Genomic DNA, 13541 nt, shown 5'->3' with positions numbered 1-13541 from the left:
ATTCTGAAAATTTTTGCCAGATTTTGGCCCAGGTATCAGGAGAACATGAAGCGAAAAGAGGTATTCTGAATTTCAGCTTCGAAGGCATCCTCGATTCTCTCTCCGAAGACGTTACTTAGTGCCACCTCTTTCGACGGCATGTTCTCCTGTTACAAAGCCCAATTTTGTGCATTCTGAAAATTTTCGCCAGATTTTGGCCAATGTATCAGGAGAACATGAAGCGAAAAGAGGTATTCTGAATTTCAGCTTCGAAGGCATCCTCGATTCTCTCTCCGAAGACGTTACTTAGTGCCACCTCTTTCCACATCATGTTCTCCTGTTACAAAGCCCAATTTTGTGCATTCTGAAAATTTTCACCAGATTTTGGCCAATATATCAGGAGAACATGAAGCGAAAAGAGGTATACTAAATTTCAGCTTCGAAGGCATCCTCGATTCTCTCTCCGAAGACGTTACTTAGTGCCACCTCTTTCGACATCATGTTCTCCTGTTACAAAGCCCAATTTTGTGCATTCTGAAAATTTTTGGAATACCTCGCAAAGGAATTGTAACTTTGTATATTTCAATAAAATGCTGAAGCAGAGAGGACTTTAAAAATTGTGAAAAACTCACCAGTTCCAGTATCTCGCTGAAATATTCCAACTTGCACTTATTCTTCCATCTTAACACTATATTCGTATTCTGGGGTTCGGTAGGAACAATCGAACAACATTTTAAGTTACATATTTTATTCTTACATTCTACCATAGTAGTGCAAGTTAAAGAAATTCTTATATACGACTAGAATATTTGACAATCGCAGCCATTGGCTCGGTTCTCACCGATTACCAGGTCTCACCGCGAGGAGGTTGCTGCGCTTGGAGACCCGTAGAGAGATAGATGGAATCAAAGTTCCATCGATCTCCCTGTACATGAAGCCTACTAAACCAAAGAGATGGATGGAAACAAAGTTCCATCGATCCCTTCGGTTTAGATATAGAATCTAGGGAACTGCCAAGCAATCACTCGATTAAAAGAAATTCAGGAAAGACGGAAAGGCGAAGGGTAAGCATGAAACAAGTATTGGACGGCGCAGTTCCTACCACCCTGCTGTCCAAGTCGAAAGGGAAAAGCGCTCGGCGCCTCCCAGACGATTCCTGTTGCTCCGATGCGACTCGTCAGGAGCAAACACTTGACCTGACTCAAGCCGTCCAACACGGAGATTGGGTAATCGAACCGGGTGACTTACGCAGGCAGTGTACCAAAAGGTGCACCCCCTACGCCCGAAACTTTTCCCTTTGGACAAGAACACCAAGGGATGAAACTGATCCACCCATACCGATTCCATGCTCAGTCACTTGCTTCCGCAAACGGAAGCAGCGGTGACCTCCTCATCACAGATGAGGAGCCAATAAACGAACAACAAAGTTAACGATTTAGTGACTGCTTGGCAATTTTACATGGGACCTTAAATACTTCATACTATAATAAATTAGCCTAGGCTTCCTTAGATGTCTTCTTTCACTGTCACTTTGCACGATCACTTTTCACTATCACTTTTCACTAGTTTCTTCTTAAATATATTTTGTTATTAACTCCATTCCCCGAGTAACGGTGAACCTGAAAAGCTGAAACAATCAACTACTATATGTTAGTAACGGTGTGGTCGGCCTGGAAAGAAATTAAGGAAAAGCTTATTGAGTTGGAGACGATCGAGATAATTTCGACCAACAGCAGAGCACGCACGAGCATGCAAAACCACCGCAGAGATAAGTACTTGAAGGAAAGAGCAGAGAATGTAGACCCATCGATGAGATGCATGACAGAGTGACAGAAGTCACAAAAAACCATCGAAGACATAGACGAGATGAAATGAATCAGGGAAAACCATCGAAGACATCGACGAGATGATATGAATCAGGGAAAACCATCGAAGACATCGACGAGATGAAATGAATCAGAGAAAACCATCGAAGACATCGACGAGATGAAATAAATCAGGAAAAACCATCGAAGACATGAAATGAATCAGGGAAAACCATCGAAGACATCGACGAGATGAAATGAATCAGAGAAAACCAGCGAAGAAATTCACGAAAATGAAATAAATCATTTAAACCCATCGAAGAAATGCATCAAATAAAATAAATCATGCAAACCCATCGAAGAAATACACAAAATAGAACGACTCGCGCAAAATTCTCGAAAGTATGCATGGAAATAGGACAGATGATGGAAAACGACCGAAGAAATCAGATTTGACATTCGCAAAACAATAAAATTTTAAATGACTTACCGAACCCCAAAATTTCATCAGCACCAAGCGAATAAACGAACCCAGGCCAGAGGGGCGAGAGGCTGGCGGAAGAACCAGGGTTGAAATCCTGACCAGGTCCCCAGCAAGTTCAGCAGTTCCGAATGGTCCAGGTGGCTCGGCAACTCCGGGGGGAGGGGGAGGAAGAACCAGGTCCCCAGGAAGTCCAGTGGATCCAGGTGGCTCGGCAGCTCCGGGGGGAGGGGGAGGAAGAACCAGGTCCCCAGGAACTCCAGTGGATCGAGGTGGCTCGGCAGCTCCAGGGGAGGAGGGGGAGGAAGAACCAGGGTTGAACCCCTGACCAGGTCCCCAGGAAGTCCAGTGGATCCAGGTGGCTCGGCAGCTCCAGGGTTCCCGGAGGTCCTTCAAGTCCGGAGGACCGACGACGACTGAGTACATGAAAATCTGTGAGCTCCTTATGTAGACTTCGAGGAATGATGTCCCCCGATCAAAACAAGGTCGACGGTTAGTTACAATTGCGAAATCCAGCGAATTCTTCGGCAAAAATGGATTTTCGGCTAAAATATCCATTCCAGTGGCTATTGCTGTGACAAATAATGTTAACAACATTTACACTAACCGCCCAGTATAAATTATTATTAACTATAATCGATAGAACTCGAGATATCAAGCAATTTGTAACATTTGGCCTTGGATTTGCAAATGATTTTCTGCGCCGACTGAATTCTCTTTTATTCTCAATGTTTAATCGTTCGATACATTAATGTTAATGCTTATACATATCACGTAGTATTATTTATAATGTATAAATACGTTTTAGTTGAACTTAGTGTAAGTGAATAGTTGCAGGAATATTTGGAGAAATATGAGTGAGATACTTGTTTCTCCCCCTTAGTTACTAACATCGGCGAAGTATAGGCTAAAACGATAGACCTATCACCTTATGGGAATTCGCGTTCACATCACTAACACGTAGAGGCACGGTACTCTATGAAACACTTTTTGGCAGGCACAGGCACTGACTCTACAATCGCGTTGCACACGATTACAAAATCATTTTCTGTTTTTAAACATCCTTCAGTTTCTGAAAAAGTCTTCTAAGTAACGGGTATATCTGAATGGAATCCTGTTAAATTAAAAGGCCTCCCACATGGTCCAGTAATCGATGAAATTGATGCGCGAATTGAGAAATCACGAGATAATATGCACTATGCCATGCACACACTTCACTGAACCGATGAATTTCTCAGGGCTAGACAAACTTTTATTTCACAATGCGGGTTTCAAAAGTAACTCGATTTGCAGTTGCATCCATGCACCACAAGACACTCATGCATCATGCAACTTTCTGCGAGACTTTTAAAATTAGATTTTACTGTAAATTTCAGTGTTGGCGGTAAACTAATATTAGGGGCAAACGGAATCCAATTATTATTACTTCACTGGAATGATTAAACAGTGCATTAGAAACTTGTGGGAATATCAGTAACAGCGTGAATTTTTAATACTTTTTTCGGCGCACGATACGTGAAAGGGTTCGCAAGGGTACGCAAAGTGCTAATAAACAATGTCATCTTGCAATTTATAGCTTGCACGGGCTTTGAAGAAATGCCATTTCTGAACGCCATAGTGTCTTGATCCACGAAATGGATTTTCGGAGAGAAATCCGCGTGAGTCGTTGACCGACCGAGCCAAAGCATACCGTAACAAAAGCCTACCCTCTTATGTCAAACTCTCTCTCTAAACAAGTCACACGTATGCAAGTACGCAACACCTTTCAGCATTTCAACACATTTCAGAGTAGTTGCTGAGTTGGACGCTGTTCATGAACAGAGGTCGCTAAATTCAGTCCTCAAATTATGGTTCGGTAACACAGATTGGGTGGCGACACGAAGTCCCATAAGGTGATGGGTTTATTCTATACCTCGTCTGTGGTTTTGCTAGGAATCCACGTTGGCAGTCCTCCCGAGTAGGCGCCATCTCGTATCTACTACCTCAACTAAATTTGTCAAGTGACTTGCTATGTATTATCGCCAATATGGCGGAACTCTGATTTGGGAATGTAGTCACGATTTTTCGTTTTTTGTTCTTATATGAGCAGATTTTTGCCTGGGAGAGGTTTCATTCGAAAGAAGAAGATTCAATGCGGAGCGCTCTGCTCACCGTTTGAGTCACAAAACTCTTTTAGTGACCTAAAAATGCTTGGATTCTGCGGGTATATTTTGTCGACTTTTGCTTTACTTTAGACACTGATATTATTACATATCAACACAATCTCGTTGAATCATGAGCAGAGCGCTCCGCATTGAATCTTCTTCTTTCGAATGAGACCTCTCCCAGGCCAAAATCTGCTCATATAAGAACGTGGATTCATAGCAAAACTGAAGCGATAGCTGGATATACGAACCACAATAAAAGCATGATGGAGTCAATGTATGCATTTTCGGACGATTGTAGGTTAGGTTATATTAATTTTAGGCATGCATTGACATAGGAACTGCTGGGAATTGTATACATTTACTAAATTAACGCTTTTATCGTTACATATACATCACTTGAAATCGCTGTCGTATATATGTCATAGTAATTCAGGCAGTTAGAACAACAACGGACTAACCTACATTAAAAAAAAATCCTATAGTACATAGATGGCTTACAATTAGTGCTTACAATTACAATGCACAAAATTGGACTTTGTAACAGGAGAACATGCCGTCGAAAGAGATGGCACAAAGTAACGTCTCCGGAGAGCAAATCAAAGAGCGAGAAGTGCCGCAGATGTTTCGAGACAGTGACTGTTTAACGAAGAGACGCAGAATTTTCGAACTCCTCTTGAAAGGCCTGCGCCTCTTATTTGCAACTTTAAGGCGATGCCTTTGAAGCTGAAATTTAGTATACCTCTTTCCACTTCATGTTTTCCTGATATATTGGCCAAAATCTGGCGAAAATTTTCAGAATGCACAAAATTGGGCTTTGTAACAGGAGAACATGCCGTCGAAAGAGATGGCACAAAGTAACGTCTCCGGAGAGCAAATCAAAGAGCGAGAAGTGGCGCAGATGTTTCGAGACAGTGACTGTTTAACGAAGGGTCGCAGAACTTTCGAACGCCTCTTGAAAGGCCTGCGCCTCTTATTTGCAACTTTAAGGCGATGCATTTGAAGCTGAAATTTAGTATACCTCTTTCCACATCATGTTCTCCTGATATATTGGCCAAAATCTGGCGAATATTTTCAGAATGCACCAAATTGGGCTTTGTAACAGGAGAACATGCCGTCGAAAGAGATGGCACAAAGTAACGTCTCCGGAGAGCAAATCAAAGAGCGAGAAGTGGCGCAGATGTTTCGAGACAGTGACTGTTTAACGAAGGGTCGCAGCATTTTCGAACGCCTCTTGAAAGGCCTGCGCCTCTTATTTGCAACTTTAAGGCGATGCATTTGAAGCTGAAATTTAGTATACCTCTTTCCACATCATGTTCTCCTGATATATTGGCCAAAATCTGGCGAATATTTTCAGAATGCACCAAATTGGGCTTTGTAACAGGAGAACATGCCGTCGAAAGAGATGGCACAAAGTAACGTCTCCGGAGAGCAAATCAAAGAGCGAGAAGTGGCGCAGATGTTTCGAGACAGTGACTGTTTAACGAAGAGACGCAGAATTTTCGAACTCCTCTTGAAAGGCCTGCGCCTCTTATTTGCGACTTTAAGGCGATGCATTTGAAGCTGAAATTTAGTATACCTCTTTCCACTTCATGTTTTCCTGATATATTGGCCAAAATCTGGCGAAAATTTTCAGAATGCACAAAATTGGGCTTTGTAACAGGAGAACATGCCGTCGAAAGAGATGGCACAAAGTAACGTCTCCGGAGAGCAAATCAAAGAGCGAGAAGTGGCGCAGATGTTTCGAGACAGTGACTGTTTAACGAAGAGACGCAGAATTTTCGAACTCCTCTTGAAAGGCCTGCGCCTCTTATTTGCGACTTTAAGGCGATGCATTTGAAGCTGAAATTTAGTATACCTCTTTCCACTTCATGTTTTCCTGATATATTGGCCAAAATCTGGCGAAAATTATCAGAATGCACAAAATTGGGCTTTGTAACAGGAGAACATGCCGTCGAAAGAGATGGCACAAAGTAACGTCTCCGGAGAGCAAATCAAAGAGCGAGAAGTGGCGCAGATGTTTCGAGACAGTGACTGTTTAACGAAGGGTCGCAGAATTTTCGAACGCCTCTTGAAAGGCATGCGCTCCTTATTTGCAACTTTTAGGCGATGCCTTTGAAGCTGAAATTTAGTATACCTCTTTCCACATCATGTTCTCCTGATAAATTGGCCAAAATCTGGCGAATATTTTCAGAATGCACCAAATTGGGCTTTGTAACAGGAGAACATGCCGTCGAAAGAGATGGCACAAAGTAACGTCTCCGGAGAGCAAATCAAAGAGCGAGAAGTGGCGCAGATGTTTCGAGACTGTGACTGTTTAACGAAGGGTCGCAGAATTTTCGAACGCCTCTTGAAAGGCATGCGCTTCTTATTTGCAACTTTTAGGCGATGCCTTTGAAGCTGAAATTTAGTATACCTCTTTCCACTTCATGTTTTCCTGATATGTTGGCCAAAATCTGGCGAATATTTTCAGAATGCACAAAATTGGGCTTTGTAACAGGAGAACATGCCGTCGAAAGAGATGGCACAAAGTAACGTCTCCGGAGAGCAAATCAAAGAGCGAGAAGTGGCGCAGATGTTTCGAGACAGTGACTGTTTAACGAAGGGTCGCAGAATTTTCGAACGCCTCTTGAAAGGCATGCGCTTCTTATTTGCAACTTTTAGGCGATGCCTTTGAAGCTGAAATTTAGTATACCTCTTTCCACTTCATGTTTTCCTGATATGTTGGCCAAAATCTGGCGAATATTTTCAGAATGCACAAAATTGGGCTTTGTAACAGGAGAACATGCCGTCGAAAGAGATGGCACAAAGTAACGTCTCCGGAGAGCAAATCAAAGAGCGAGAAGTGGCGCAGATGTTTCCAGACAGTGACTGTTTAACGAAGGGTCGCAGAATTTTCGAACGCCTCTTGAAAGGCCTGCGCCTCTTATTTGCAACTTTAAGGCGATGCATTTGAAGCTGAAATTTAGTATACCTCTTTCCACATCATGTTCTCCTGATATATTGGCCAAAATCTGGCGAATATTTTCAGAATGCACCAAATTGGGCTTTGTAACAGGAGAACATGCCGTCGAAAGAGATGGCACAAAGTAACGTCTCCGGAGAGCAAATCAAAGAGCGAGAAGTGGCGCAGATGTTTCGAGACAGTGACTGTTTAACGAAGAGACGCAGAATTTTCGAACGCCTCTTGAAAGGCATGCGCTTCTTATTTGCAACTTTTAGGCGATGCCTTTGAAGCTGAAATTTAGTATACCTCTTTCCACATTATGTTATCCTGATAAATTGGCCAAAATCTGGCGAATATTTTCAGAATGCACCAAATTGGGCTTTGTAACAGGAGAACATGCCGTCGAAAGAGATGGCACAAAGTAACGTCTCCGGAGAGCAAATCAAAGAGCGAGAAGTGGCGCAGATGTTTCGAGACAGTGACTGTTTAACGAAGGGTCGCAGAATTTTCGAACGCCTCTTGAAAGGCCTGCGCCTCTTATTTGCAACTTTAAGGCGATGCATTTGAAGCTGAAATTTAGTATACCTCTTTCCACATCATGTTCTCCTGATATATTGGCCAAAATCTGGCGAATATTTTCAGAATGCACCAAATTGGGCTTTGTAACAGGAGAACATGCCGTCGAAAGAGATGGCACAAAGTAACGTCTCCGGAGAGCAAATCAAAGAGCGAGAAGTGGCGCAGATGTTTCGAGACAGTGACTGTTTAACGAAGAGACGCAGAATTTTCGAACTCCTCTTGAAAGGCCTGCGCCTCTTATTTGCGACTTTAAGGCGATGCATTTGAAGCTGAAATTTAGTATACCTCTTTCCACTTCATGTTTTCCTGATATATTGGCCAAAATCTGGCGAAAATTATCAGAATGCACAAAATTGGGCTTTGTAACAGGAGAACATGCCGTCGAAAGAGATGGCACAAAGTAACGTCTCCGGAGAGCAAATCAAAGAGCGAGAAGTGGCGCAGATGTTTCGAGACAGTGACTGTTTAACGAAGGGTCGCAGAATTTTCGAACGCCTCTTGAAAGGCATGCGCTCCTTATTTGCAACTTTTAGGCGATGCCTTTGAAGCTGAAATTTAGTATACCTCTTTCCACATCATGTTCTCCTGATAAATTGGCCAAAATCTGGCGAATATTTTCAGAATGCACCAAATTGGGCTTTGTAACAGGAGAACATGCCGTCGAAAGAGATGGCACAAAGTAACGTCTCCGGAGAGCAAATCAAAGAGCGAGAAGTGGCGCAGATGTTTCGAGACTGTGACTGTTTAACGAAGGGTCGCAGAATTTTCGAACGCCTCTTGAAAGGCATGCGCTTCTTATTTGCAACTTTTAGGCGATGCCTTTGAAGCTGAAATTTAGTATACCTCTTTCCACTTCATGTTTTCCTGATATGTTGGCCAAAATCTGGCGAATATTTTCAGAATGCACAAAATTGGGCTTTGTAACAGGAGAACATGCCGTCGAAAGAGATGGCACAAAGTAACGTCTCCGGAGAGCAAATCAAAGAGCGAGAAGTGGCGCAGATGTTTCGAGACAGTGACTGTTTAACGAAGGGTCGCAGAATTTTCGAACGCCTCTTGAAAGGCATGCGCTTCTTATTTGCAACTTTTAGGCGATGCCTTTGAAGCTGAAATTTAGTATACCTCTTTCCACTTCATGTTTTCCTGATATGTTGGCCAAAATCTGGCGAATATTTTCAGAATGCACAAAATTGGGCTTTGTAACAGGAGAACATGCCGTCGAAAGAGATGGCACAAAGTAACGTCTCCGGAGAGCAAATCAAAGAGCGAGAAGTGGCGCAGATGTTTCCAGACAGTGACTGTTTAACGAAGGGTCGCAGAATTTTCGAACGCCTCTTGAAAGGCCTGCGCCTCTTATTTGCAACTTTAAGGCGATGCATTTGAAGCTGAAATTTAGTATACCTCTTTCCACATCATGTTCTCCTGATATATTGGCCAAAATCTGGCGAATATTTTCAGAATGCACCAAATTGGGCTTTGTAACAGGAGAACATGCCGTCGAAAGAGATGGCACAAAGTAACGTCTCCGGAGAGCAAATCAAAGAGCGAGAAGTGGCGCAGATGTTTCGAGACAGTGACTGTTTAACGAAGAGACGCAGAATTTTCGAACGCCTCTTGAAAGGCATGCGCTTCTTATTTGCAACTTTTAGGCGATGCCTTTGAAGCTGAAATTTAGTATACCTCTTTCCACATTATGTTATCCTGATAAATTGGCCAAAATCTGGCGAATATTTTCAGAATGCACCAAATTGGGCTTTGTAACAGGAGAACATGCCGTCGAAAGAGATGGCACAAAGTAACGTCTCCGGAGAGCAAATCAAAGAGCGAGAAGTGGCGCAGATGTTTCGAGACAGTGACTGTTTAACGAAGGGTCGCAGAATTTTCGAACGCCTCTTGAAAGGCCTGCGCCTCTTATTTGCAACTTTAAGGCGATGCATTTGAAGCTGAAATTTAGTATACCTCTTTCCACATCATGTTCTCCTGATATATTGGCCAAAATCTGGCGAATATTTTCAGAATGCACCAAATTGGGCTTTGTAACAGGAGAACATGCCGTCGAAAGAGATGGCACAAAGTAACGTCTCCGGAGAGCAAATCAAAGAGCGAGAAGTGGCGCAGATGTTTCGAGACAGTGACTGTTTAACGAAGAGACGCAGAATTTTCGAACTCCTCTTGAAAGGCCTGCGCCTCTTATTTGCGACTTTAAGGCGATGCATTTGAAGCTGAAATTTAGTATACCTCTTTCCACTTCATGTTTTCCTGATATATTGGCCAAAATCTGGCGAAAATTATCAGAATGCACAAAATTGGGCTTTGTAACAGGAGAACATGCCGTCGAAAGAGATGGCACAAAGTAACGTCTCCGGAGAGCAAATCAAAGAGCGAGAAGTGGCGCAGATGTTTCGAGACAGTGACTGTTTAACGAAGGGTCGCAGAATTTTCGAACGCCTCTTGAAAGGCATGCGCTCCTTATTTGCAACTTTTAGGCGATGCCTTTGAAGCTGAAATTTAGTATACCTCTTTCCACATCATGTTCTCCTGATAAATTGGCCAAAATCTGGCGAATATTTTCAGAATGCACCAAATTGGGCTTTGTAACAGGAGAACATGCCGTCGAAAGAGATGGCACAAAGTAACGTCTCCGGAGAGCAAATCAAAGAGCGAGAAGTGGCGCAGATGTTTCGAGACTGTGACTGTTTAACGAAGGGTCGCAGAATTTTCGAACGCCTCTTGAAAGGCATGCGCTTCTTATTTGCAACTTTTAGGCGATGCCTTTGAAGCTGAAATTTAGTATACCTCTTTCCACTTCATGTTTTCCTGATATGTTGGCCAAAATCTGGCGAATATTTTCAGAATGCACAAAATTGGGCTTTGTAACAGGAGAACATGCCGTCGAAAGAGATGGCACAAAGTAACGTCTCCGGACAGCAAATCAAAGAGCGAGAAGTGGCGCAGATGTTTCGAGACAGTGACTGTTTAACGAAGGGTCGCAGAATTTTCGAACGCCTCTTGAAAGGCATGCGCTTCTTATTTGCAACTTTTAGGCGATGCCTTTGAAGCTGAAATTTAGTATACCTCTTTCCACTTCATGTTTTCCTGATATGTTGGCCAAAATCTGGCGAATATTTTCAGAATGCACAAAATTGGGCTTTGTAACAGGAGAACATGCCGTCGAAAGAGATGGCACAAAGTAACGTCTCCGGAGAGCAAATCAAAGAGCGAGAAGTGGCGCAGATGTTTCCAGACAGTGACTGTTTAACGAAGGGTCGCAGAATTTTCGAACGCCTCTTGAAAGGCCTGCGCCTCTTATTTGCAACTTTAAGGCGATGCATTTGAAGCTGAAATTTAGTATACCTCTTTCCACATCATGTTCTCCTGATATATTGGCCAAAATCTGGCGAATATTTTCAGAATGCACCAAATTGGGCTTTGTAACAGGAGAACATGCCGTCGAAAGAGATGGCACAAAGTAACGTCTCCGGAGAGCAAATCAAAGAGCGAGAAGTGGCGCAGATGTTTCGAGACAGTGACTGTTTAACGAAGAGACGCAGAATTTTCGAACGCCTCTTGAAAGGCATGCGCTTCTTATTTGCAACTTTTAGGCGATGCCTTTGAAGCTGAAATTTAGTATACCTCTTTCCACATTATGTTATCCTGATAAATTGGCCAAAATCTGGCGAATATTTTCAGAATGCACCAAATTGGGCTTTGTAACAGGAGAACATGCCGTCGAAAGAGATGGCACAAAGTAACGTCTCCGGAGAGCAAATCAAAGAGCGAGAAGTGGCGCAGATGTTTCGAGACAGTGACTGTTTAACGAAGGGTCGCAGAATTTTCGAACGCCTCTTGAAAGGCCTGCGCCTCTTATTTGCAACTTTAAGGCGATGCATTTGAAGCTGAAATTTAGTATACCTCTTTCCACATCATGTTCTCCTGATATATTGGCCAAAATCTGGCGAATATTTTCAGAATGCACCAAATTGGGCTTTGTAACAGGAGAACATGCCGTCGAAAGAGATGGCACAAAGTAACGTCTCCGGAGAGCAAATCAAAGAGCGAGAAGTGGCGCAGATGTTTCGAGACAGTGACTGTTTAACGAAGAGACGCAGAATTTTCGAACTCCTCTTGAAAGGCCTGCGCCTCTTATTTGCGACTTTAAGGCGATGCATTTGAAGCTGAAATTTAGTATACCTCTTTCCACTTCATGTTTTCCTGATATATTGGCCAAAATCTGGCGAAAATTATCAGAATGCACAAAATTGGGCTTTGTAACAGGAGAACATGCCGTCGAAAGAGATGGCACAAAGTAACGTCTCCGGAGAGCAAATCAAAGAGCGAGAAGTGGCGCAGATGTTTCGAGACAGTGACTGTTTAACGAAGGGTCGCAGAATTTTCGAACGCCTCTTGAAAGGCATGCGCTCCTTATTTGCAACTTTTAGGCGATGCCTTTGAAGCTGAAATTTAGTATACCTCTTTCCACATCATGTTCTCCTGATAAATTGGCCAAAATCTGGCGAATATTTTCAGAATGCACCAAATTGGGCTTTGTAACAGGAGAACATGCCGTCGAAAGAGATGGCACAAAGTAACGTCTCCGGAGAGCAAATCAAAGAGCGAGAAGTGGCGCAGATGTTTCGAGACTGTGACTGTTTAACGAAGGGTCGCAGAATTTTCGAACGCCTCTTGAAAGGCATGCGCTTCTTATTTGCAACTTTTAGGCGATGCCTTTGAAGCTGAAATTTAGTATACCTCTTTCCACTTCATGTTTTCCTGATATGTTGGCCAAAATCTGGCGAATATTTTCAGAATGCACAAAATTGGGCTTTGTAACAGGAGAACATGCCGTCGAAAGAGATGGCACAAAGTAACGTCTCCGGAGAGCAAATCAAAGAGCGAGAAGTGGCGCAGATGTTTCGAGACAGTGACTGTTTAACGAAGGGTCGCAGAATTTTCGAACGCCTCTTGAAAGGCATGCGCTTCTTATTTGCAACTTTTAGGCGATGCCTTTGAAGCTGAAATTTAGTATACCTCTTTCCACTTCATGTTTTCCTGATATGTTGGCCAAAATCTGGCGAATATTTTCAGAATGCACAAAATTGGGCTTTGTAACAGGAGAACATGCCGTCGAAAGAGATGGCACAAAGTAACGTCTCCGGAGAGCAAATCAAAGAGCGAGAAGTGGCGCAGATGTTTCCAGACAGTGACTGTTTAACGAAGGGTCGCAGAATTTTCGAACGCCTCTTGAAAGGCCTGCGCCTCTTATTTGCAACTTTAAGGCGATGCATTTGAAGCTGAAATTTAGTATACCTCTTTCCACATCATGTTCTCCTGATATATTGGCCAAAATCTGGCGAATATTTTCAGAATGCACCAAATTGGGCTTTGTAACAGGAGAACATGCCGTCGAAAGAGATGGCACAAAGTAACGTCTCCGGAGAGCAAATCAAAGAGCGAGAAGTGGCGCAGATGTTTCGAGACAGTGACTGTTTAACGAAGAGACGCAGAATTTTCGAACGCCTCTTGAAAGGCATGCGCTTCTTATTTGCAACTTTTAGGCGATGCCTTTGAAGCTGAAATTTAGTATACCTCTTTCCACATTATGTTAT

This window comes from Andrena cerasifolii, chromosome 7 (assembly GCF_050908995.1).
Source record: "Andrena cerasifolii isolate SP2316 chromosome 7, iyAndCera1_principal, whole genome shotgun sequence".
Taxonomy (NCBI): Eukaryota; Metazoa; Arthropoda; class Insecta; order Hymenoptera; family Andrenidae; genus Andrena; species Andrena cerasifolii.
The sequence above is the reverse complement of the archived record's forward strand: the minus strand, read 5'-3'. Positions refer to the sequence as shown.